The sequence below is a fragment of the Myxocyprinus asiaticus genome, chromosome 15, assembly GCF_019703515.2.
Source record: "Myxocyprinus asiaticus isolate MX2 ecotype Aquarium Trade chromosome 15, UBuf_Myxa_2, whole genome shotgun sequence".
Classification (NCBI taxonomy): domain Eukaryota; kingdom Metazoa; phylum Chordata; class Actinopteri; order Cypriniformes; family Catostomidae; genus Myxocyprinus; species Myxocyprinus asiaticus.
Window position 1 is genome coordinate 43,017,525 of NC_059358.1, and position 27,697 is coordinate 43,045,221.

Below are 27,697 nucleotides of genomic sequence, written 5' to 3' on the forward strand. Positions count from 1 at the left end.
GTGAGGAAGCTCCTGGATAGTGATGAAGAGTTCACATTTTCCTCAGAAGAAGAGCAAGCATCGAGGAACGTTTGCATTTTGAAGAGCGACTTGATCCAGCCGAGGATGCAATTTTGGATGTGTAAGTCATTTAGTTTTACTTAAATATTAATTGACATGCTATTTTATATAAACATGTACATAATTTATTAGTTGGACTATTTCCAGACTTGCCAGTCAGGATTCAGAGTATTGAAATTTGAAATATGTCCAAATAGGCAAGTTTTAGTTACATTTAAATGTTGTTTCGGCTAAAGCAGATATTTAATTTGTATGCTGTATGATATAAATATGATATGTAGTATAATATAAAAATAATATGAATGTTTAGATTATATTTTAACTAGTGTTTATGCTGCCTCATTATCATCAACGAAGCTTGTGCTTGCAAAAATCTGTTTGGGTGTAAATGTGTAAAACATGCTGTAAATATGCCCATATTAGAAAATCAGCATATTAGAATGATTTCTGAAGGATCATGTGACACTGAAGACTGCAGTAATGATGCTGAAAATTCAGCTTTGATCACAGGAATAAATAGCATTTTACAATATATTCAAATAGAAAAGTTATTTTAAACTGTAAAAATATTTCACAATATCACTGTTTTTGCTGTATTTTGGATCAAATAAATGCAGCCTTGGTGAGCAGAAGAGACTTCTTTTAAAAACCTAAACAAATCTTACAGATCTAAAACTTTTAAACAGTAGTGTAGATCTAAAGTTTTTAAGTAAAGTCTTTATGTAAAGAAAATGTATAGTCAGAATACTTCTTTTAAATTAAACTTGATTTTGTGAATAAGCTACAAACAATACATTCAATCATTAAGTCTCCTCATATTCATTCTCTCTCAGGGGAGGGGTCTTTGTCTCCTCAGGTGTGAATCACATCAATATTCATGATCATCCATGCCTCCTTGCATATGGTTGGATAATTTGAATCTGTATGAACTCTTGGATGAGACTGAGGATAAGCAGGCATCCATAGTGGAGCTGAAATATTAGGAGGAGCTTCAATTTCCACAAATGTTGAGTCGTGAGGCCATGAATACACCATAATGCCATATAAACTCAGCAAAAAATGAAATGTCCCTTTTTTAGGACACTGTATTTTAAAGATAATTTTGTAAAAATCCAAATAACTTTACAGATCTTTATTGTAAAGGGTTTAAACAATGTTTTCCATGCTTGTTCAATGAACCATAAACAATTAATGAACATGCACCTGTGGAACGGTCGTTAAGACACGAACAGCTTACAGATGGTAGGCAATTAAGGTAACAGTTATAAAAACTTAGGAGGAGAGAGGCTGGACTGAGGGCTTGTAGGCCTGTTGTAAGGCAGGTCCTTACCAGACATCACCGGCAACAATGTCTCCTATGGGCACAAACCCACCTTTGCTGGATCAGACAGGACTGGCAAAAAGTGCATTTCACTGACAAGTCGTGGTTTTGTCTCACCAGGGGTAATGGTCGGACTCGCGTTTATCGTCGAAGAAATGAGCGTTACACCGAGGCCTGTACTCTGGAGTGGGATTGATTTGGAGGTGGAGGGTCCATCATGGTCTGGGGCGGTGTGTCACAGCATCATCGGACTGAGCTTGTTGCCATTGCAGGCAATATCAATGCTGTGCGTTACAGGGAAGACATCCTCCTCCCTCATGTGGTACCCTTCCTGCAGGCTCATCCTGACATGACCCTCCAGCATGACAATGCCACCAGCCATACTGCTCGTTCTGTGCGTGATTTCCTGTGGTGATTAAACCCCCCCCCCACCCCCACCCCCCGTTCAGTTTATGTCTTAGTTGCTGAATCTTTTTATGTTCATACAAATATTTACACATGTTAAGTTTGCTGAAAATAAAAGCGGTTGAAAGTGAGAGGACGTTTCTTATTTTTGGCTGAGTTTATGTGAAAATATACGTTGCTATGTTAAAAAAGGGAGTATGTTAGTATATGAAAGAGTATCAACATTTGGACATCAAGGTAAAACATACAATTACCTTTACATACACAAACCCGCCATGAAAAAATGTCACAATCTCAATTTCCCCAAAAGGAATATTCAGAGAAAATAACACTTATCGTCGTGGTCTCAAAATAAAGTATTGCCAATAGCACACACCTTACTCATATGCAATTTCTCAATTTCACAGTTTACACAATATTTCACAGACAAAACCCCATTTAAAAAAATGCAATGTCCTAGATTGTTTTCTATGGCATAAATAGTGTGATAAAAGTGTATTCAAGCCAAGTTCATTTCACAGGTTTTTTTTTTTTTTAAGTCCCTATTAAATGGTCAAGTCATGTTCAAATAACATTTGTTTTTCACAGTTCCAGTCTTTTCAGTTTCAGTAGTTCAACTCAGAATACCAAACACAAAGTTTTCAGATGCTAATACAAAATTCAAATGTTCATAAACAAATCATAATCACAGTTTTGATTTTGTTTTTCAAAAATGTGTTCGAGATAAATTCAAATATGTTTTTTCAAATGTTCAAGTTTCATGTGTCCATGTCCCTGTTCGGGCACCACTTCTGTAATGGTGGCATACCATAGAATGAAGTGGAATGCTAGGTTTTTGGGGCGCCAGGTAGGTTAACCTACCAAAATCAATAAATACTACTGTTTCTACCGGTAGCCCCTTACCACCAGTTACAAATAAAAATAAAAAAAAAAAACACCAGAGTTCAATTCCTTTTGAATTTATATTCTCAGCCCAATGAAAGATCATAAATCAAAACATTTCACTTTGTTCAAACCAAATGCAAACATAAACAATAGGCTCATACCCCAAATGAAAAAAGTCATTTGTAAAAACCATGATCTCTTTTTATATTGTTAATGACATGTGTGCGCTGGTGTGCGTGTGTGTGTAGGAAGTTGTGTGTGTCTGCTGCCACCTAGGGCAGATTGATCCAGTATGTGTTAGTTTCACTGCAGTAACTATCATTTAACCATGGGATTTAAAAAAAACATAGTTATCACACAATTAGCCATGGTTAGTACTACAATATTACTGAAGTGAAACCATGGTTTCAGCCCAAAAAACTAAAAAATGGTTACTACAATATTACTTTAGTAAAACCACGGTAAATTACTTATTAACAACAATTACACACAATTAGAATCAATAAGAAATGTCACCTTTAGATATGTTTAGATATGTTTTAGCATGAATTTACTCCAAAAGCAGTGGTGTAGTAGTGTCTGAAGAGGTGGGCATACTGTGAATTTATGAAAGATGCCCCATACATCTTTTTTTTTTTTTTATTAAATGCACCCAATCTCTAAAATTCATTTATATTTATATACAGTTCATGTAAAATTTGTCATTTTGTTTTTTCCATTAAAGTAATTATAGTCCTACATGAACATGAAAATGTATATCAGGATAAGTTTCTTGCTGTCATGGTGTACAGTACACTACAAAAACCATGGAATGGTAACTTGATGTTAAATATGTATTTAAATTAATAGGTGTCATTAATGTTCCTTTTATTAGGCTACTATGAAAATTGTTAATACATTGTAATTACTCTAATTAATAAATGAATACATACATATATACTTAATATGCAATAAACTGATAAGCATTGTAGTTAATATGAGTGTAATGTTCACATTAATATGTTATCTTGTATTAACATATACTGTATATCCTACATAAAAATTAATGGTTTTGTTTTATTTATAATGTGCTTTTCTGTGTATAATGAAATTGTTTTTCTACTTAGAAATATAAATTGAAATTATTTGATATCATGAGAAATAGGCACCACCGACAGCAGTAAAGCAAAAAAAAAAAAAAAAAAAGAAAAGAAATCTAGCAGGGGTGCAATAACATGCAGTATTTTCACAAAGTTTAATTGCATAAGTTAAATTTAATTGTGTATGTGGGATGCTTGTGCATCAGATGCTGGAAATGTCCTGCCCCTTACTGAAACAGAAAATATGATTGGTTAGCAAATATCTAATCATGAACTGAACGTTCTGATTGGTGGATCAGCTTAGTCGGACTGTCTGTCTTGACAGTGCCATCAGTTGCGCTCCCGCAGCTCCGTGTTCGTTTAGAGAGAATCTCTGTACACTTTACAAAATATTTATATATACAGTATATATATATATATATATATATATATATATATACACACACACACACACACACACACACACACAATTCATTCAATGGTGCTGCAGCATTGCGTTAGTAGATTGACAAATTTCCGGGTCAAAAGACTACTCATTGTTCTGGCGAGGTGAAAATGGAGGTACGTGAATAAAATTCGGAGATTTATTGTTCTTTTAATTTCATCACAGTATAAAATAACATTCAAAACCAGTTCATGCATTTCTCACTGGCAAAAATAATGTTGTGTGTCCTCTAGTACAGAGACACCAAAATAGTTGTGTCATAGAGATCATCATGGTTACTTCACTAGGGGTCACTCTTGGGAGCCCGAGACACCTCTGGTCTTTGATAAAAGGCCAATGAAATTTGGCAAGTGGTATTTGCATGCCACTCCCCCGGACATACGGGTATAAAAGGAGCTGGTATGCAACCACTCATTCAGGTTTTATGCTGAGGAGCCGAGACAAGGTCCAGCCATTTCAGCGGGTAGTTCAGCGTTGTGGCAGGAGGGACACAACGTCTCGTTCCCTCCATCAGGGAATGGAGGTTACGCAAGTAACCATGACGTTTCCTATCTGTCACTCAATCGACGTTGTGTCGATGTAGTGACACTAGGGGTCCCTATACGAAATGCCACAACTGGCTGAACTGTGTTACGTGAACTGGCGGTGTGTGGTGGGCAGACCACTGTGTGCCTCATAGCCAGCACACCAGGTCGACATGTAACCTCCCCCAACATAGTTATGAGTGTCGAACGGCCCTTTGGGGACAAGTCGACTACCCAAAAGATAGAGACAGGCTAACCCAGTCATGGCCTCTTTTCCCCTTCTCTTTGTCCACTCCCTAAAAAAGAAGGGGGATTATCCGACTGGGCCGCCAGGTCTAGTCGGGGGGTGTCCCTCCCAAGGGGAAGACACCGCGGAGACCACACCTCACCCAAAGAGAGGGGGGATATTTAAGTGGAAAATATATCACATGGTCTTGCCGACCATGTGGAGAGTCTTCAAGGTAGATCCTACCCAATGTGGAAGGAGTTACTACAACATGGAGACTGAGGCAGAGGGGCTCTGCCCAAGGAAGACGCAGTTTGCCAACAGGGAAACGAATTAGCGGAAGATATATATCGCATGGGGTTAGCCTTACAGGGAACTGCAACATGCAGAGCACCTACCCCAGAACAGGACTCTTAGTTAGCACGAGTGATTGTGTCTACCACCGCAGTGCACCAAAGGTCCTTCCTCAGGGTAATTCGCCGGGGGGGGGGGGGGGGGCTGTCGAAGGAGCGTGAGGTCCAAGAACCACATCTGGGTGGGCCAGTAGGGTGTTACCAGGACGACCTGCTCCTCGTCCTCCCTGACCTTGCACAGGGTCTCACTGGGGGAAACGCATATTTGCTCAGGCCAGGGGGCCAGCTGTGTGCCAGTGCATTTATGCCGAGGGGGGCCTCGGTCAGGGCATACCAGAGTGGGCAGTGGGAGGATTCTTGGGAAGCGAACAGGTGCACCTGTGCCTGTCTGAATCGACTCCAAATCAGCTGGACCACCTGAGGGTGGAGTCTCCACTCTCCCCTGAGGGTAACCTGCTGTGACAGCGCGTCCGCTGTAGTGTTGAGGTTGCCCGGGATGTGAGTGGCTCACAGCGACTTGAAGTGCTGCTGACTCCAGAGGAGGAGACGGCGGGCGAGTTGTGACATACAACGAGAGCGCAGACCACCTTGGCGGTTGACATATGCTACCGTTGCCCATCTATCGCACCCTTCTGTAGGAGGGTAGCGATCTCCACGTGCAAGGTAGCAGCGTTTTCGTCCTTCACCAAGGTGAAGTGGATACCGCTAAACCTGGGCGGACACCTGGTGAACTGAATCGCATAGCCGAGTCGGACAGTCTTGATCAGCCATCACGATGGATTGGAAAGTGTAAGCCATGCATCCAATTTCCGCGCAAGGGGGACCAAAGGGACAACGTCGTCGGACGTACTGGCAGGTGGGGCCTCGCGGCGGGGCGGAGCTGGAGGTGCCATACCATGTCGTGGCCATGCTGAGTCTAGGGACATCGAAGCACTTACCTGGCTCCTTGTGACCACCCCCGGAACAGCCTGGGATGGGGGAGGAAGAAGCCTGTCCTCGTGACCCGTGGAGACTGTCACATCAGGGGCGGATTTGTGCCACCTGCCAAATAGAGTGGTGGACAGTGGTCGTGATGACGGCCATGCACACCGGATACTTAAACCAGGGAACAAGGAAACCGCTCTTGCTGAACTCTTGAGTACTGCAGCCACTTAAATGCAAGGGTAACAAAAAGATTCTCCTCCCGGCCTTCGACCGGGGGATGGAGAGGTCTGCTTACCAGCTCCAGAGCAGCGGGTTTCGTCGTCCCTGGGTCGCCCATCTCAAAGGCGCTTTGAAGCCTTTCACGGGTTCTTGGCGGCCGCGAGACAGGTGGCGTCTGCTTCCTGCGGTGGGCTCCATGCCGGGGCTGGGCCGAAGGGGCAGGCTGCGGTGGAGCCAGTGCAGTCACCGCAGGGGGACACCCTTGGCGACGAGCAGATGGGGTGCGGGATCTTGAGCCACACCGGGGCAGGATATGCCGGATAGCCTCCGTCTGCTGCTCCACCGTCGAGAACTGTTGGGCAAAGTCCTTGACGGTGTTGCCGAATAGGCCAGCCTGGGAGATGGGGGCAGCAAGGAACTGCGTCCTGTTGGCCTCACCCATCTCGACCAGGTTGAGCCAAAGGTGGCGCTCCTGGACCACTAATGTGGACATCGTCCACCCGAGAGACCGCGCCGTGACCTCCATCACTCGGAGAGTGAGGTCAGTCGCCGAGCGCAGTTCCTGCATCAATCCCGGTGTGGAACTACCCTCGTGCAGTTCCTTTAGGACCTTCGCGGTCTTGCAGGAGAGCCATGGCGTGCATTCAGGTGGCGGCTTGTCCAGCGGCACCTTAGGCCTTGACCGTCAGAGACTACATAAACCTACAGGCCTTGGACAGGGGCTTTGGGTACCCGTGCCAGGTGGCGGTGCTCTGCGGGCATAGATGCACCACGAGCGCCTTTATCCACCGGGGGATTGCCGAATAGCCCTTGGCCGCCCCACCATCGAGCATAGTGAGGGCGGGGAAGCAGAAAAATCGGGAACGGGCAGTAAAAAAGTGCCTCCCATGACCTTGTCAGCTCTTCATGCACTTCCGGGAAGAAAGGAATGGGGGCTGGGCGTGGCTTTGAGCGGCGCTGCGAGCCCAGGAACCAATCATCGAGCCGCGAGGGTTCAGGGCAGAGCGGAGGGTTCCACTCTAGCTGATGCTCGCGGCTGCCTGGGAAAGCATGTCGTCATCTCTGCGTCAGCTTGTGACTGGGCAATCATCCCCAAAGGGAGGAGCCCAGCTGAGGCTTCCACATCCGACTGGACGAGACTGCTCTCCTATGCTGCGCTCGAGAGCTCATCACTTTTGCGGGCTCCGAATAAGAGGTCGAACTCGCCGTGAGATGAGCTGGTGGACACATCCGGAAGCCCGATCGGGGCAGACGAGCGTGCTGGGGAAAGGGGGGATGCCCGGCAGAGGCGATCCCATTGGGGTCCCCAAATCGCCCCCAGTGCTAGCTGCGCTGGCCTCATACCCGTGGGTAAAAGGACCGAAGCGGGGAGCATCTGGGGTGGCTTGCTTTCTTAGGAAGGCGAGCTGCGACCGCATCTTTGCCATGGACATGTCCTCGCAATGAGTACATGACCATCCACGAACGCTGTCTCTGCTTGAGCAGTGCCCAGACACGAAAGACAGTGATCGTGACCGTCAGAAGGTGAGAGATAACGAGCACAACCAGGAATAACACACACAGGAAAGGCATCTTTAAAAAGACACGTCTTTAAAAAGACGTTCCGTGTGTGTGCTGCTCTTTTAGAGAAATATACTCTTTTAGAGAAATATACTCTTATTTCTGTCGAAGCGCCCAGGGGCATTCTCTGCATTGCACCAGTGCAGAGGAGGGAGAAGCCGCTGAAATGCACCATCAGATCCAGCAGAGGTGAATGAACAGTTGTGGGAATTCAGCTCAGTGAGCATGACCATTTGGCTCCGAAGAGAAAATCTGAATGAGTGGTTGCATACCAGCTCCTTTATACCCGTATGTCCGGGGGAGTGGCATGCAAATACCACTCGCCAATTTTCATTGGCCTTTTATCAAAGACCAGAGGTGTCTTGGGCTCCCAAGAGTGACCCCTAGTGTCACTACATCGACACAATGTCGAGTGAGTGACAGATAGGGAACAGATAAATACGCAATATCTTTTGCGGTTAAAAAAATGCATCTACTCATACGTCATGCGTCACACGTTTCTTTTTTTTTTTTTTTTGCCAGCCCAGCATACTGCTAGGTGATGTAGCTTAGTGATAGCAAGTTAAATTGATACTTCACTGTTTCACCAGACTTGCACATATCAGTCGTCCATGATTTCAGTTTGTCTGTATTTTTTCCTGCAGTTTTAAATGTAATTTGTAGAAGTCAAAATCCTATATTCTGGAGACATTAAAAGACACTTACGTGTTCAAGCTGAGGCCTCTGATGGGCCTGCGAGCCGGGGACTCGATTTGGGAAGGACACTGGGAGAAGAAATTCAGCGTCAACTGTCCAACATCTCGGTGATGCTGACGAAGGTTGTTGCTGACTTGGAGTAGCTCGCTGTATTACGTCGACCGATTACAGCGATGGAAACAAAATTCTGAGTTGGTCACAAGAGTGTCGGATGTTGAGAGACGGATCGATTATCTGGAGTCATCGGAAAGGGAATTATCCGCCTGCATCCAAAATAGACTTGGAATACATTTTGGAAAAACTGGAAGATCTCGAAAATAGGGACCGAAGGAACAATATACAGATTGTTGGAATTCCTGAGCATGAAGAGGGCAGAGATATGGTGAAATTCCTGGACGAGCTCTTCCTGAGTCTGCTCGACATAACAGGCCATAAACTGGAAATCGAGCGAGCTCATAGAGTCCCGGCTCACAGATCTGCTGAGGGAGACAGGCCCCGATCAATTCTGGCCAAATTTCTGAGATCATTTGATAAAGATCTCATGTTACGCAAGGTGAGGAGCAAAGGAAAGCTTTCTTGGAAGAATCACAATATTTTCTTGTTCCCGGATTTTGCGAATTTGACAAAAGAGAAACACAATCGGTTCAAGTAATGTAAGAAACTCTTACATCAACGGAAGATCGCTTTTGCACTGATGTTTCCAGCCAAACTGAGAATAGACAGAAAGGATGGCAGTGAAGTATTTTTATGCCCCAAAAAGGCACTGGCCTTCATACAAACTATGGGTGAGTAAACCATTGGGCATTTCTTAAGTGAGTGGACTGACTCGCTGTTCAGTGTCTCGACTGTCTAAGGAAGCTGGGTGCCATTTTTTTGTTTCTTTTTGCATTGGCTCTGCCTAGCGGCTGGAGTTTGTTTTGTGGCATGACACTCCAAGAAACCTTTGCACTGACAGAATATAATTTTTACACTGAAGTTCCCGGCCAGATTGAGAATGGACACTATGAATTACCACAAAATATCTACATACTCACATAAAGGACCTCTTTTATAAAGTTGACGGACTGAGTAAGTCATGGTGTATTTTTTATGTGGCCTTCGAGTGAATTTGACACTTGATCATCCGAGGAACCGGGATGCCTGTTTTGTTTCTTTTTGTGCTGGTTCCGCCTGGTGGCTGGAGTTTGTTTTTGTGGAGTATTTTTAAGGGACATTAGAATGATTTCATCATCTGCTAAATTCATAAACAGCCGGCTCACTGAACAATTGTTTGTCTGTCTGAGGAAAGTGAATGGCTTTATATCGGCTGGAATTTGTTTTGTGAAGGAACACACCTTCAAGACAGTTCTGTGAATGAACCTACATGTTCTTTGCACCGGACTTGAGCAATCCGACAGCAAAGTTGTCGCGGGGAATCTCGTAGGCGTACATGGACTGTTTGAGTTTAGAGGGATGGATGCCGGTTGGCGCTGTCGTGTGTGGGGTTAATGCACATGTTTTTTTTTTTTTTTTCGGGGGGAAGGTCGGGGTTTGATTGTTGCATTAATGGTGAATGTGATCTTTATAATTTTGTTTTAAACAGAATTTTTATTTTTTTATTATTATATCAATATGTCAAATGTTAATATGAGTGGATTATCTCTCTCCACATGGAATGTGAATGGGCTGGGGCACCCCATAAAAAGAAGGAAGGTTATTTCTTAAGCGTAAGAAATATGATATAGTCTTTCTTCAAGAAACGCATCTTTCCCTGCAGGAAGTTGAAAAATTTGGGAAGATATGGGGTGGACATGTTTCCTTTAGTGCTGGCTCGAGTAAGAGTAGGGGAGTCATTACATTAATAAGTAAACATCTACAATTCAAATTTCTCAAACAGATTGAAGGATTTAGGAAGAGTCATTATTGTTTTAGCAGAAATTCAGGGGCAAAGGTTGATTTTGGCTACTATTTACACACCTAACGCTGATGATCAGGGCTTTTTTATAGATCTTGAAAGGATGTTGCAAGCCGCTGGCACCCCTCATGATATAATATTGGGAGGAGACTTTAATTTATTGATGGACTCAGTCCTTGATCATAGTGAAGCAAAAGTGTGTAAGCCCCCTAGAGCAACACTGACGCTTCACAGGATGTGTAAAAATCTTGGTCTTGTAGATATATGGTGACTTTTGAACCCATCTGGTAGGGACTATACATTTTTTTCATCAGTCCATAAGATTTATTCTAGAATAGATTTTATTCTAGAATAATTTTATAGATTATATATATATATATATATATATATATATATATATCTAAGTCCCTCATTTCATCTGTTGTTGCTTGCTCAGTTGTAAATATTTTAGTCTCAGATCACGCCCTGGTGAGTTTAGAGATGTTGCCACACACAGAGAAAAAGAAATCATCTAGTTGGCGCTTTAATGTATCCCTTTTGCAAAACCTGATTTCCAACAAATGTTAAAGACTGAAATCAATGTCTATATGGAGACCAACTGGTCCTCAGTATCTTCTGTGGCCGTGGCTTGGGAGGCACTTAAGGCTGTTCTTTGGGGTCGGATCATACAGTATGCCTCATTCATCAAAAAATCTAAAGCATGAGAACTTGTGGAGTTGGAAGGGAATATTAAAAGTGCTGAAGCAGAGCTGAGGCACCGAATGTAGTCTGATGGCCTCAGAGAATTGACCTGACTGAAATATAGATATAATATATCCACGAAAAGTGGAGTTTTGGTTATTCAGGGCAAGACAGTCATATTTTGAGTCGGGGGACAAAGCAGGGAAGCTTTTGGCAGATAGATAAAGCAGAGAGAGGCTTATTCTACCATTCCCTCAGTGAAATCTGCTGGTGGAAATCTGCACCTCGGCCATTGATATTAATAATGCTTTTAAAGAATTCTATATTGATCTTAATAATTCCATGTCTTCATCTACTTGTGGAACCATTGGAACTCTCTAAATTGATGACTGAGCAAAAAAAAACTCTCTTGATTCTGAGATAACCTTGGAGGAGCTCGGCGAGGTAATTAAGTCCTTACCTACAGGCAAGGCTCCCAGGCCAGACAGCTTTGCCACTGAATTGTTTAGATCTTAAGCTACAGAATTGGCTCCACTTTTGTTGTAAGTTTATACGGAATCATTAAAGAATGGAAACCTTCTCCAACCATGACACAAGCCCGGATCAGTCTGATTCTTAAAAAGGACAAAGATCCAAGTGAGTGTAAGAGTTACCGTTCAATTTCCCTGATCCAGCTAGATGTAAAAATTTTGGCAAAAATTCTGGCTAACCGATTAAGTTATGACACCTCTTATACATATAGATCAGGTGGGGTTTATTCGGGTCCGCAGCTCTTCTGATAACATTAAGCGTCTAATCAATATCATGTGGTCAGTGGCGAATGATCAGACTCCGATCGCTGCCATCTCACTTGACGCCAAAAAGGCATTTGATATGGTAGAATGGGATTATCTTTTTAAGATTTTGGAAATATACGGGTTCGGGAATACTTTTATTGGATGGATTAAGTTACTTTATAGATACCCTGTAGTGGCGGTACAAACAAATGGATTAATTTCAGATTATTCTACTCTGGACATGGGCACCCAGCAGGATTGCCCTCTTTCCACATTATTGTTCTGTCTTGCCCTGGAACCATTAGCAGCCGCGATAAGAAAGGAGGATGATTTTCCAGGGGTGATGGTGGGAGGTGTGGCGCATAAGCTTTTGCTTTACACAGATGATATTTTATCATTCATCTCCAACCCTGCTAGATCTATGCCTTGCCTCCACAGAATTATCAATTCCTTTTCTAAATTTTCGGAATACAGAGTTAATTGGTCTAAATCCAAAGCTTTGGCTCTGACTGCATACTGCCCAGTAACGGCTTTTCAACCGGCGCTTTCCAGTGGCCCAAACAGGGCATTAAGTATTCGTCTTCTCTCAAGAGATTATGGGAGAAGGATTTGAATCTGGTATTGGAGGAGGGAGTGTGGGCCACAATCCTAAAAAGCATCAAGTCTGCATCTAGAGATGCAAGGGTCCGTCTGATGCAATTTAAGATTTTGCATCGGTTCTATTGGATCCCCTCTAGATTGTATATGTTGGGTCTTAAAGACACACCCACCTGCTGGTGGTACCAATCAGAAAATGGGGACACAATACATGTATTTTGGGGATGTGTAAAGATCCAAGAATTTTGGTTGAAGGTTCAGAACTTTATGAGTGAGGTGTTGAACACTGAACTTTCATTTAGCCCCAGACTCTGTATCCTGGGTGATGGGATGACTCTGGACATTGGGTACAGTTATTTAAAGAGTTGGGTCCTAGCCGGAGTCATGATCGGTAAATAAAATAATCCTCAGGGGATGGAAGTCGGCTGGGGCACCCTCATTTAGGGAATGGTGCGGGGAGATGGGCGAGGTGGTGGCGTTTGAGGAGATGTTTTTAGAAGGCTGGGGAAATGGGATTTGTTTGTCAGGAAGTGGGGGGGTTATTTGGCTTTTTTGGATGGTTCTCAGGGAATGGCTGTGGAGAGGGAGTTGTAGTTTAGTTGGGTATGTGTTTTATTGATTTTGTTTGAATGTATATCATGTTTATTTTATGTATTTTTGTATTTATTTTATTTTGATGATCTAATTGTTGGTGACCACAGTACTGCATGTTTGTGTGTATGTGGTGGGGAGGGGGGGTGGTGGTGATAATGTGAATAATGTATTCCATTTTTTTATGTTGTGTTTGTATGTTTTATTTTTGGAATCAATAAAATAGTTAATAACAAAAAAAAAAAAAAATGATGTGTTTTCCTACACATATCACCTGTATGGTGAAATGATGTGGTAAATGAAGAGATGATGATGAAGACTTGATGAACCCAAGTGCAGTTTTATTTTTCAAACGTGGACCCAAAACCCTAACAACAAGCGTAAACTAAACAAAAACAGGAACTTGAACAAAACATAAACATGAACTTGACTCATAAACTTGACTTGGCTATACATAAACTTGACTTGGCATAACAAAACAACAAGGTTACATACACAATACCTGACGAGAGACAATGGTAAACATGAGGGCTTAAATACACAGACATGGGTAACAAGACAACCAATAAACAGACAGAACTATAAACAATATAGCAAAACTAACAAACTTAAACCAATGGCAGGTGTGAGCGCTGGCTCGTGGAGCAGAGGCGGGCCTGGCTCGTGGAGCTGAGGTGGGCCTGAATCATGGAGCAGAGGCGGGCCTGGACCGTGGAGCTGAGGCGGGCCTGGACTGCGGCTGTGACATGGCAGGGAGCAGGCTGAGGCGCAGCTGTGACATGGCATGGAGCAGGCCAAGGTGCAGCTGTGACATGGCCTGGAGCTGACTATGGCGTGGCTGTGACATAGCCTGGAGCTGACTCTGGCGTGGCTGTGACATGGCCTGGAGCTGACTCTGGCATGGCTGTGACATGGCTTGGAGCTGACTCTGGCGTGGCTGTGTCATGGCCTGGAGTTGACTCTGGCATGGCTGTGACATGGCTTGGAGCTGACTCTGGCGTGGCTGTGTCATGGCCTGGAGCTGACTCTGGCGTGGCTGTGACATGGCCTGGAGGTGACTCTGGCGTGGCGGCCATGACGTGGAACTCTGGCTTGGCGGCCATGATGTGGAACTCTGGCTTGGCGGCCATGACATGGAGCAAAGTCATGGAAGGTGGAGCTATTGGAGGCTCAAGGGACGAAGCCTTGGCAGGTTGTCTGTTCAAGACAACCAATGAACAGACAGAACTACACTACCGGTCAAAAGTTTTTAAACACTTATTCGTTCTTTATTATAATTTTTAGGTAATAAATAATAATAGTAAATTCATCAAAGCTATGGAATAACATAAATGGAACTATGGGAATTATGTTGTGACTAAACAAAATCCAAAATAAATCAGAACTGTGTTATATTTTAGCATCTTCAAAGTAGTCACCCTTTGCTTAGAATTTGCAGACATGTACTCTTGACATTTTCTCAACCAACTTCTTGAGGTATCACCCTGGGATGGTTTCTAAACAGTATTGTTGGGCACTTATTGGCTGCTTTTCTTTATTATTTGGTCCAAGTCATCAATTTCAAAAATTATTATTATTATTATTATTTATATTTAGTTTTATAATTAAATAAATTAATATGTTGGCTCAATTATATTTTTGTCTACAAAACTAATTTCAAACTTTTAAGCATGTGACTTCAGATCAAAAGATTTTTAAGATCATGAGAAACATTTCAGTCAAGTGTTTCAAAACTTTTGACCGGTAGTGTATAAACAATATAGCAAGACTACTAAACTTAAACCAATGACAAACTAGAACTGATAACAAAGTAATCAAACAATGAACCAATGGAAACAAGACACATGAACAGGGGAAAACACATGACAAGATCACATGAGGGAACAGGAAATCACATGACATGACAGGAATAGGAACTAAACTTGAAAATAAAAGACATGAAAAAACATGAACAAAACACATCTAGACGTAACATATGGGTGGAGTCTCGAGTCCTTCTGTGCTAATTATTTTCATTTTCTGACATTATGACTGCATGTGTGGCCAGCTTTTTTACAGAGTAATTGTGGTAACAATTCATGGCTGTGTCTGTCATGTCGTTATATAATGGACAGAATCATCTCACCTAATAAAATCACTTTGAGCTAAAAAAAAAACAAAAAAAAAACCTTAATTTGTATTTAAGGTTATATGCATAAGGAGTTTTGATTCTGATGGTTTAAGTTCATAAGCTTTGATGACAGGTGTCAGACATCTGGTGTGGCCAAATAATTTTCCACATTCACACACAGTAATTTTCACTCACATTTGCTTGCATGCTAGAGACCTGTTTTTACATTTTTGCGTGATGTTTTTTCAGCAAATGGGCTCAACCTTACTAACAGTGACACTTACCCACAATGCTCGAAGTCAGCCGGCAGTGCCGTATCTGCAATGATGCGCAATTCCAGCCACAGAACCGAACACTATTCTTGCGTACCGCGACACGATGAGGGGGGAGTTTTCAAGTTATGCAGTTATATCATATTTAGCATACCCATCTCAATCGGTAAGCCATTTATTTAATATGTATATAATTAATATAACATGTACAAAGATAACATGTTTAATATACGGGAGTTGTTTTACAAAGATAATTGTGTTAAATATACATATTTTCAAAATACCTTACGTGAAAATTATCTATGCATTTGATAAGGGGTACGTGAAAGGATGTTGAATGTTTGGAGGGGTATGCCACTGTAAAAAGTTTGGGAACCACTGCTCTAGGACAACACAGGTGGGACAACAAAGGCACAAAATGTAGCATTGTCCTGTCCACTCAGAGTAGATTGTACAAACAAGAATGCTAGTCACTTGTCACCTGGATTATCGGTTTTCTTTGAGAGAGATAAGCCAAGATTTTCTTGAATAAATACACGTCTTTGCCACTTATTGTGGGATATTAGCGGATCACTTCTCAGCTTGCATTCCACTTAACAGCAGGAAGAGGCATGTTAGAAGAGGATTTAGGGAATAAGGGAAAATAAAAGTAGATAAGGAAGCACTGTCCAACCTCTTAATCAGACTCTGGTCATGTTTCACATGTCTTTAAAGATTGTACTCTCATCAGAGCCAGTTTTCCTCTTTATCTTTTAAACTAGCCAACAGTATTAGTTTAGATTAAATTCAACTTTACTGTCATTGTGCAGAGTACAGGTACAGAGCCAATGAAATGCAATTATCATCTAACCAGAAGTACAAATAGCAATATGTATGTCTATATATATATATATATACAGTATATATATAAATGAGTATATACAATAAAGATTTTTTATGGAGTGCAAAGTTATGAGGTAGAGAAGCAGAGACCAGCTCAATGCAAATGTCTATGAATACAGTACAAGGTAGAAGGAAGAAGTATAAACACTGAAGGTGCATTGTACAGAATGAAGTATAATATATGTAAATATATACACTACCGGTCAAAAGTTTTGAAACACTTACTCGTTCTTTATTATAATTTTTATATAATAAATAATAATAGTAAAGTCATCAAAACTATGGAATAACATAAATGGAACTATGGGAATTATGTTGTGACTAAACAAAATCCAAAATAAATCAAAACTGTGTTATATTTTAGCATCTTCAAAGTAGTCACCCTTTGCCTAGAATTTGCAGACATGTACTCTTGACATTTTCTCAACCAACTTCTTGAGGTATCACCCTGGGATGCTTTTTAAACAGTATTGAAGGAGTTCCCATCTATGTTGGGCACTTATTGGCTGCTTTTCTTTATTATTTGGTCCAAGTCATCAATTTCAAAAACTTTTTTTTTTATAAATTTTAGTTTTATAATGGAATAATGGTGGCACAATTATATTTTTGTCTACAAAACTAATTTCAAACATTTAAGCATACGCCTTCAGATCAAAAGATTTTTAAGATCATGAGAAACATTTCAGTCAAGTGTTTCAAAACTTTTGACCGGTAGTGTATACAGGTGCATCTCAATAAATTAGAATGTCGTGGAAAAGTTCATTTATTTCAGTAATTCAACTCAAATTGTGAAACTCGTGTATTAAATAAATTCAATGCACACAGACTGAAGTAGTTTAAGTCTTTGGTTCTTTTAATTGTGATGATTTTGGCTCACATTTAACAAAAACCCACCAATTCACCATCTCAAAAAATTAGAATATGGTGACATGCCAATCAGCTAATCAACTCAAAACACCTGCAAAGGTTTCCGGAGCCTTCAAAATGGTCTCTCAGTTTGGTTCACTAGGCTACACAATCATGGGGAAGACTGCTGATCTGACAGTTGTCCAGAAGACAATCATTGACACCCTTCACAAGGAGGGTAAGCCACAAACATTCATTGCCAAAGAAGCTGGCTGTTCACAGAGTGCTGTATCCAAGCATGTTAACAGAAAGTTGAGTGGAAGGAAAAAGTGTGGAAGAAAAAGATGCACAACCAACCGAGAGAACCACAGCCTTATGAGGATTAAGCAAAATCGATTCAAGAATTTGGGTGAACTTCACAAGGAATGGACTGAGGCTGGGGTCAAGGCATCAAGAGCCACCACACACAGACATGTCAAGGAATTTGGCTACAGTTGTCGTATTCCTCTTGTTAAACCACTCCTGAACCACAGACAACGTCAGAGGCATCTTACCTGGGCTAAGGAGAAGAAGAACTTGACTGTTGCCCAGTGGTCCAAAGTCCTCTTTTCAGATGAGAGCAAGTTTTGTATTTCATTTGGAAACCAAGGTCCTAGAGTCTGGAGGAAGGGTGGAGAAGCTCATAGCCCAAGTTGCTTGAAGTCCAGTATTAAGTTTCCACAGTCTGTGATGATTTGGGGTGCAATGTCATCTGCTGGTGTTGGTCCATTGTGTTTTTTGAAAACCAAAGTCACTGCACCCGTTTACCAAGAAATTTTGGAGCACTTCATGCTTCCTTCTGCTGACCAGCTTTTTAAAGATGCTGATTTCATTTTCCAGCAGGATTTGGCACCTGCCCACACTGCCAAAAGCACCAAAAGTTGGTTAAATGACCATGGTGTTGGTGTGCTTGACTGGCCAGCAAACTCACCAGACCTGAACCCCATAGAGAATCTATGGGGTATTGTCAAGAGGAAAATGAGAAACAAGAGACCAAAAAATGCAGATGAGCTGAAGGCCACTGTCAAAAAAACCTGGGCTTCCATACCACCTCAGCAGTGCCACAAACTGATCACCTCCATGCCACGTGGAATTGAGGCAGTAATTAAAGCAAAAGGAGCCCCTACCAACTATTGAGTACATATACAGTAAATGAACATACTTTCCAGAAGGCCAACAATTCACTAAAAATGTTTTTTTTTTTATTGGTCTTATGATGTATTCTAATTTTTTGAGATAGTGAATTGGTGGGTTTTTGTTAAATGTGAGCCAAAATCATCACAATTAAAAGAACCAAAGACCTAAACTACTTCAGTCTGTGTGCATAGAATTTATTTAATACACGAGTTTCACAGTTTGAGTTGAACTGCTGAAATTAACTTTTCCACGACATTCTAATTTATCGAGATGCACCTGTATATATATATAATATCTGCATATCCTCAATTTTGGTATATCCACCTCTTGTTCTTACCATAATTCTTTTACAGAGCCTTCCAGCTTATATTTTTTCAAGCAAAGTGGGTTAATATTTGTAATGCAATGAATTTTCACACTTGAAGTTTCTATCTCTCAGTGCATTCCCAAATCCACTCTTTTACTTTCCCTTTGACAGTGGGCAATCAGCCAAACTCAGGCTGGCATAATGCCTAATGCAGCTTAAAAACAATTGCTATATGTCTTTTCCTTAGTCCTTGTTTAATGGACTGACCCCATCAGACCTTAATCTTCTAGATGAGCATTGGGATTTCCGAATAGCCTATTATATTTGCCAGCAGTCCTTAACATTTTGCTTAACAGTGTTCCACAGCAGAAAGAAAGCCATATGGGTTTGGAACAACATTACAGAATTTAAATTTGAACTATTCCTTTAAAGGTGCATTAAGTGTTGGGGCCTGGGTAGCTCAGTGGTAAAATACACTGGCTACCACCCCTGGAGTTCGCTAGCTTGCTAATTCGAATCCCAGGGTGTGCTGAGTGACTCCAGCCAGGTCTTCTAAGCAACCAAATTGGCCTGGTTGCTAGGGAGGGTAGAGTCACATGGGGTAAACTCCTCATGGTTGCTATAATGTGGTTTGCTCTCGGTGGGGCGTGTGGTGAGTTGAGCGTGGTTGCCGCAGTGGATGGCATGAAGCCTCCACACGCGCTATGTCTCCGTGGCAACGCACTCAACAAGCCACGTGATAAGATGCATGGGTTGATGGTCTCAGATGTGAAGGCAACTGAGATTCATCCTCCGCCACCCAGACTGAGGCGAATCACTACACAACCATGAGGACTTAAAAGCACATTGGGAATTGGGCATTCCAAATTGGGAGAAAAAAAAAAAAAAAAAAAAAAAAAAAAAGATTTTAGCTAGTTCTTACTTGTCCCATCAGTCCCAGAAGTACTTGTGATTTTGGACGCTATACTGACACCTGTTGTCCTGGATACTGGAAAATTGTTTACTAACTGCTGCCACATCACACCAAATATGTTTGTTTATCTTCTCTTTTGTTACTTTTAGTCTGTTTTTCTCAGTCTTATACCACACACATACCAATTATGGATATTCTTGGATTTAATCCAAATGAATTTTCAAGAGTTCTTTGGCGACTGAACACTGCTGTGTGCTTGCACTTGGTATTTGATATCGCGCTGTGTGACATTTTATCTTTCCACTTGCACTCATTCTGTTCAGACTGTCTGGTGGATCGCACTCCTGCTGATATTATTACTATGGACTATACTGTTGACTCAGGCTCTGTTGTTGTTTGTAAAAAGTATAATGTGATTGTTGTTATATTGTATGGTTTGCTTGTTTTGTTTACATTAACTTTTATGTTTGAGCATTGGCAGAAAGTGCTATATAAAGTAAACATGTTAATATTATTATCATTAGTAGTGGTAGTAACTCCGTTAATTGCATGACACAGTATCATGTGCTGTCAACATGGCAGCACCCATGAGGGGGCAACCACCTCCATGTAAAATTAAACAGCTTTTATTGGGTTACTGATATGACTGGAGTCTTCATCTAATGTGAGTGTACATCATTTTCAACATATTTCTAAAAAATGCTATTCATGTTTTTATGTGTAAATCTTTTTTAATAAGCAAAAACGTACTTAGTGCATAATTAATGATCTAATCTTACCTGATCTTACTCTTTAAAATGACTTCCATTCACTTGATGCACTTGACCTTAAGATGTATGTCTAGTGTGACTAATGAACTGTGATTTTTAAAGGATTAGTTCATCCAAAAATGAAAATTCCCTCATCATTTACTCACCCTCATGCCATTCCAGATGTGTATAATTTTATTTCTTCAGCAGAACACAAACAAAGATTTTTAGAAGAATATCTCAGCTCTGTAGGTCTATACAATGCAAGTGAATGGTGACCAAAACTCAGAAGGTCCAAAAAGCACATAAAGGCAGCATAAAAGTAATCCATAAAATGTCAATGGTTACATCCATGTCTTCTGTAGCAATTTGAGAGGTGTGGGTGAGAAACAGATAAAAAAGTCCTTTTTTAATATCTCCACCTTCGACCAACCCCAACCAGTAAGTGACTGAATGTGGAAGTGAATGTGTAGATTTACAGTAAAATAAAAAAAAGGACTTAAATATTGATCTGTTTCTCACCCACACCTATCATATCACTTATTAAGACATGGATTAATCCACTGAAGTTGTATGAATTACTTTATGCTGCCTTTATGTGCTTTTTGGACCTTCTGATTTCTGGTCACCATGCACTTGCATTGTATGAACTTACAGAGTTGAAATACCTTTCTAAAGATCTTCACATGTGCTCAGCAAAAGAAAGAATGTCAGAAACATCTGGGATGGCATGAGGATGAGTAAATGATAAGAGAATTTTCATTTTTGGACAAACTATTCCTTTAACATCTCCTTCACGACTAATTATTTGATTGGACTGCCAAAAGTTAATGGTGTTAAACATATCCGGTTACACATGTAACCTCGGTTCCCTGAGATGAATGGAACGAGACATTGCCATAAGCACTATGGAGAAGTAACTCACCCTTGTTCCTCAGTCAGAAAATTCTGAAGAAATGGTGACTGAGCACCCGCTTATATAGGCCAACTGCGCACCTGAAGGGGCGGGGGTCAGACACCATTTTTTTCCAAATTTTCTGACTGAGGAACAAGAGTGAGTTACTCGTATAAACTCTGAAGTAGTAGTGCAGCCAGCTTTGGCAATGTCTCGTTCCCTTCATCTCAGGGAACCGAGGCCACACATGTAGCCTCCACAGCTCTGGCTGGGGATGCTAAATCATGCCTTATGCTTGAGAGAGAAGGTCTCTCTTCAGCGTTATTTCCCATGGAGTGCCATCCAGTATTTCTATCATCTCCAGAAACCAGGACTGATTGAGCCATTTAATGGGGTGAGCGCCGCATCGATACATTTCGTGAATGTGCGAGAAGCCAGAGACAAACCGAAAGGAAAGACTTTGAATTGATATGCAGTTCCCTCAAATATGAATCTCAAAAACCGCCTGTGATGTGGTGCATTTGGTACATGAAAGTACGCATCCTTGAGATCTATTGACACAAACCAGTCCTGAGGATGGATGTGCGATAAGATCTGTTGCTGAGTTAACATTTTTAATGGGTGCTTTGCGAGTGTGCAATTCAAGCATCTCAGATCTAGAATAGGCCGAATCCCAACATCCTTCTTCGAAACGAGAAAAATTATGGCTGTAAATCCCACTGTGTGTGTCGCAGTTTGGGACAGTCTCTATCGCATTTTTTGCATTTGGCATGAACGCCCCCTTTCTCTTTCTTTGATCCTCTTTGATCCAGTGACAAAGATGGGCACGTGAAGCACAATGGGGGTCATTTTTTAATTTCAAAATTAAATATATTGTACAGCAATAGTATAGTATTTTAAAGGAGATTTATTTGTTTAATTGTTTATTATTATTATTACATTTTTATATCATAATGTGCATCAACCTGTTTGCGGCCCATCAGCCCACAGGGAAAAGTCCCAACTCTCACGATTCAACCCTGACTGCAACACTTTGGCATCTTAGTCTTAAATTAGCCTAAATAAATACCTTTTTGGTCTGATGAAGACCTAAAGGTTAATATTTTGTAGTTATTCAAAAGTTTGAAACGTTAATATCAGTGTGAGGTTATAATTAGATTTTTTTTCTTTGCTGCACCTGTGCCTAACTTGTGTTGGGATGTGCACAATTATTTCTCCGCTGCCAATAGTGAAGACATTTCTACACAAAATTGGCTTTCATATGTAAAATAACCATATTAATTTTCAAGATGATAACGGGTGGCTGAATTAAGTTGTTCCTAACAACTTTACTATTCATTTAAAAAAGACCCAGTAGTGCAGAACATTTCTGCCTATTAAAGAACATTCTATCAATTAAAAATACATTATTTATATGAACATTGACAGGCATTTGTTCATACTAAACAAAGGCTTTAAAGGAATAGTTTACATAAAAAAATATAATTCTCTTAATGTTTACTCACCTTTATGCTGTCTCAAACTCTTTCAGCATTTTCAAGGCAGCATAAAAGTGGCTAGGACAACCAGGTTATAAATGTATAAAAAAAGAAAAATAAATTGCATACTGTGCACTGTATAAATACTGCAGTGTATACTGCAGAAATGGAAAAAGTAGTATAGCAGTATGTGTTTCAAATATAGTAATTTATTGTTGCATACTGTTTCACATACTCTTTAAAAAAGTAAGCTGTATACAGTATTTACTGCACAATATGCAGTAAGATTTGTGCTAGTTCTCCTTTGTGAACTCCACAATTCTTCATTCATTTATTATTTGTCTCAAAATAATACATGTGCATATGATTGAATTGCCAGCCTGCAATCTTCCACAGATTAATCTTTGGTTAAGCCTTTATCGACAGACAAGCCGTGATGTCATCAACAAACAAACAGCAAGAGAAAGAGCAGTTCCCTGATTGTTTAGCACAGTGTGACATGGTTTAATGACCTATGACCTCTCTCATCCCATTTCATCCCATCTGCTGCCTGTCACCACTATCCTACTGCCAGGGTTGGGAAGGTTACTTTTTAAAAGTTTTCCGCTACAGATTACAGAAAACATGCTGTAAAATGTAATTTGTAACATATTCTATTAGATTACTCAAAGTCAGTAATGTAATCTAAATACTTTAGATTACTTCTTCAGTACTGGCAAATTTTTCACTTGTTTTGACTATAAAAAAGTAAATAAAGTAAATAAATTCACTTAAATTTATCTTGCTTTAAGGATTTTTTTTTCTCCCCAATTTGGAATGCCCAATTCCCAATGTGCCCTAAGTCCTTGTGGTAGCATAGTGACTTGCCTCAATCCGGGTGGTGGAGGACGAATCTCAGTTGCCTATCATGTGGCTTGTTGAGCGCGTTACCACAGAGACATAGCGCGTGTGGAGGCTTCACATTATCTGTGGCATCCACGCACATCTCACCACGCGCCCCACCGAGAGCAAACCACATTATAGCGATCACGAGGAGGATACCCCATGTGACTCTACCCTCCCTAGCAACCGGGCCACTTTGGTTGCTTAGGAGACCTGGCTGGAGTCACTCAGCATGCCCTGGATTCGAACTCACGACTCCAGGGGTGGTAGTCAGCGTCAATACTCGCTGAACTACCCAGGCCCCCTGCTTTAAGGATTTTTTAATATTTTTACAGAAAAACAATATTTAAATTCTTATTAAGAATAAGATTTTTCAGTACATCTTTGCTCTAATATCAAAGGTCTTACTAGAGAAGTTATGCTCCAACGTGCATTTTCGTCATAGATACACTATATTGCCAAAAGTATTCGCTCACCCATCCAAATAATTGAATTCAGGTGTTCCAATCACTTCCATGGCCACAGGTGTATAAAATGAAGCACCTAGGCATGCAGACTGCTTCTACAAACATTTGTGAAAGAATGGGCCGCTCTCAGGAGCTCAGTGAATTCCAGCGTGGTACTGTGATAGGATGCCACCTGTGCAACAAGTCCAGTTGTGAAATTTCCTCGCTACTAAATATTCCACAGTCAACTGTCAGTGGTATTATAACAAAGTGGAAGCGATTGGGAATGACAGCAACTCAGCCACGAAGTGGTAGGCCACGTAAAATGACAGAGCGGGGTCAGCGGAGGTCGTCAACTTTCTGCAGAGTCAATCGCTACAGACCTCCAAAGTTCATGTGGCCTTCAGATTAGCTCAAGAACAGTGCGTAGAGAGCTTCATGGAATGGGTTTCCATGGCTGAGCATCTACATCCAAGCCATACATCACCAAGTGCAATGCAAAGCGTCGGATGCAGTGGTGTAAAGCACGCCGCCACTGGACTCTAAAGCAGTGGAGACGCGTTCTCTGGAGTGACGAATCACGCTTCTCCATCTGGCAATCTGATGGACGAGTCTGGATTTGGCAGTTGCCTGGAGAACGGTACTTGTCTGACTGCATTGTGCCAACTGTGAAGTTTGGTGGAGGGGGGAATTATGGTTTGGGGTTGTTTTTCAGGAGCTGGGCTTGGCCCCTTAGTTCCAGTGAAAAGAACTCTGAATGCTTCAGCATACCAAGAGATTTTGGACAATTTCATGCTCCCAACTTTGTGGGAACAGTTTGGGGATGGCCCCTTCCTGTTCCAACATGACTGCGCACCAGTGCACAAAGCAAGGTCCATAAAGACATGGATGAGCGAGTTTGGTGTGGAAGAACTTGATTGGCCTGCACAGAGTCCTGACCTCAACCCGATAGAGCACCTTTGGGATGAATTAGAGCGAAGACTGCGAGCCAGGCCTTCTCGTCCAACATCAGTGTCTGACCTCACAAATGCGCTTCTGGAAGAATGGTCAAAAATTCCCATAAACACACTCCTAAACCTTGTGGAAAGCCTTCCCAGAAGAGTTGAAGCTGTTATAGCTGCAAAGGGTGGGCCGACGTCATATTAAACCCTATGGATTAAGAATGGGATGTCACTTAAGTTCATATGCGTCTAAAGGCAGATGAGCGAATACTTTTGGCAATATAGTGTATATTGGATGTTGCTGTCTATACGATGTTAAAGGCTCCATTGGTTATCATTTCTAAAATACTCTAACCTCATAAAAAACAATGACAAGGCATGTAATCGTGTATTTATTGCATTATGTTTCATCTGTCAAAGCGTTTCTAACTGTTTTCTTGTTAAGCTGTAGAAACGTGATGTAGCTCCTCTATTAAGCTCCCAAGGGAAAATTCCTCAATGACATCATATCCACCTTTTCACTCACAACAGTATTAACTTAATGTAATAATGTAACCATCTTAAGAAAGTTTCACTGCTGTTCGAAAGCTCCTCAGATTGCATCTTTTATATGGATAAATGTTTTCCAACTGAACAGTCTAAATATTAAATGAAACAAATGACAATAAAATGCAAAGTAATCTCTTCAGTAATCAAAATACTTTTTGAATGTAACTGTATTCTAAATACAAATGATTTAAATTGTAACTCTAGTGGAAAACAGTTACTTATATTTTGTATTTTAAATATGTAATCCCGTTACATGTATTTCGTTACTCCCCAACCCTGCCTACAGCTCATTCTTATTAAGAGAGGGATTGAAGGTAAAATGACCTACAAGAAAAGGACACATTCCGGATTTCTGGTTAATTGTCTTTTAGTGTCACATAGTCAGACTTTCGATAAATGGAATAAAGTCTGGTCCACATTGCAGCTTATTTTGACCAAGAACCGACACATAGACAGGAAGAAACCATTTGACTGACATGTAAAGTGACCAGCAATAGTTTGTTTTGTTTATAAATGCTGTTTAGGGGTCGGTTTATGTGAAGTAGATTATAGAAAAACACTGGGATATGTGTAGACAGTGTGATCAGAATTTCTGCCTCTCCAAAATTAATAAGTAAGTAAGACATTCTGTGACATAAACCAAGCAGAATATATAGTTCTGCCCGTGCATATCTAGTTAATTTGCTACTAAGTGCCTCAAATAAAACTCTGTATTTGATTCCACTAACCTGGTGAACTTTGACAAATGCAGGGATTCATCCTCATCTCATTCATCCTCAAAAATTTGTTGAAAGTATTGTATTTTCAGTTTCATGTTTGGATACGTATATAAAAGTATTTAATTTCTCTTTAATAATATCATTTTAATTCAAAACAGAAAACAAATTGCAACTCACTCCCATGTTCACACGATATCCAACGTTTTTATATTTATTGGTTTATTAGTGCAAATGTGCAAGATCAAAGTGTTTCATGCATAATACTAGGGGCGTTCCCATAACGAGCTCATGTACAGTACTTGCACCTGTGCTCATAAAAATGCTCCCACCCCAAAAACTGATACCATCTGAAGTACAAATGCCATTCCGTAAACATTCAGCACCCAAATTAAAATCACATTATGTCCTAGTGTGATTATAATATGCAAAGGCTGCGATTTACTGAGATAAATATATAGTTTGAATGTACTGCGAGCTTCACATGTGAGCTGGTGTTGTGCCAACGGCGGCTGCTGTTACAGCTCCTTTGCTCATACACGGAAAACGCCATCAAGAGCATTAAGCGCTCTGTTTGTAGCAGATGACAGAGAGCGTGAGGCACATACATACTACATCTTTATTTAATTAATTAGCAGCCTTTTGCAGTTTAATTATCACATTGGGTCACATAGCGACCTGCTTTTCCGGAGGTGTGAAACTTCCGCTAGAACACACAGAAACAGAAAGGGCTTCGAAGTAAATTCTTCATCAAAATAAAATTTTGAAAAAAGTGTGACAGAAATATATCACCACCCTATAGTTATTTAATATTCACTGTAATACTACTACTACTACTACTAATAATAATAATAATAAATCCAAGGTAATTATGTTATATTTAAGCAACATCTCACATCTGTAATGCTTTGTTCTGCAGCACTTTATTTGACAAAAAAATTACTTGTAAGCAACCAAATTGGCCTGGTTGCTAGGGAGGGTAGAGTCACATGGGGACCACATCCTTGTGAGTAAGTGGTAAGTTGTGCGTGGATCGTGGAGAGTAGCATGAGCCTCCATGTGATAAGATGCGCAGATTGACTGTCTCAGAAGCAGAGGCAACTGAGACTTGTCCTCCGCCATCCGGATTGAGGTGAGTAACTGCACCACCACGAAGACCTACTAAGTAGTGGGAACTGGGCATTCCAAATTGGGAGAAAAGGGAATAAAATACAATAAAAAATGTTTGGGTTTTTTTGGATTACACAGTGAGCTCTGTATAAAAGCACTTAATTTGATACAAATAATACAATATTATGT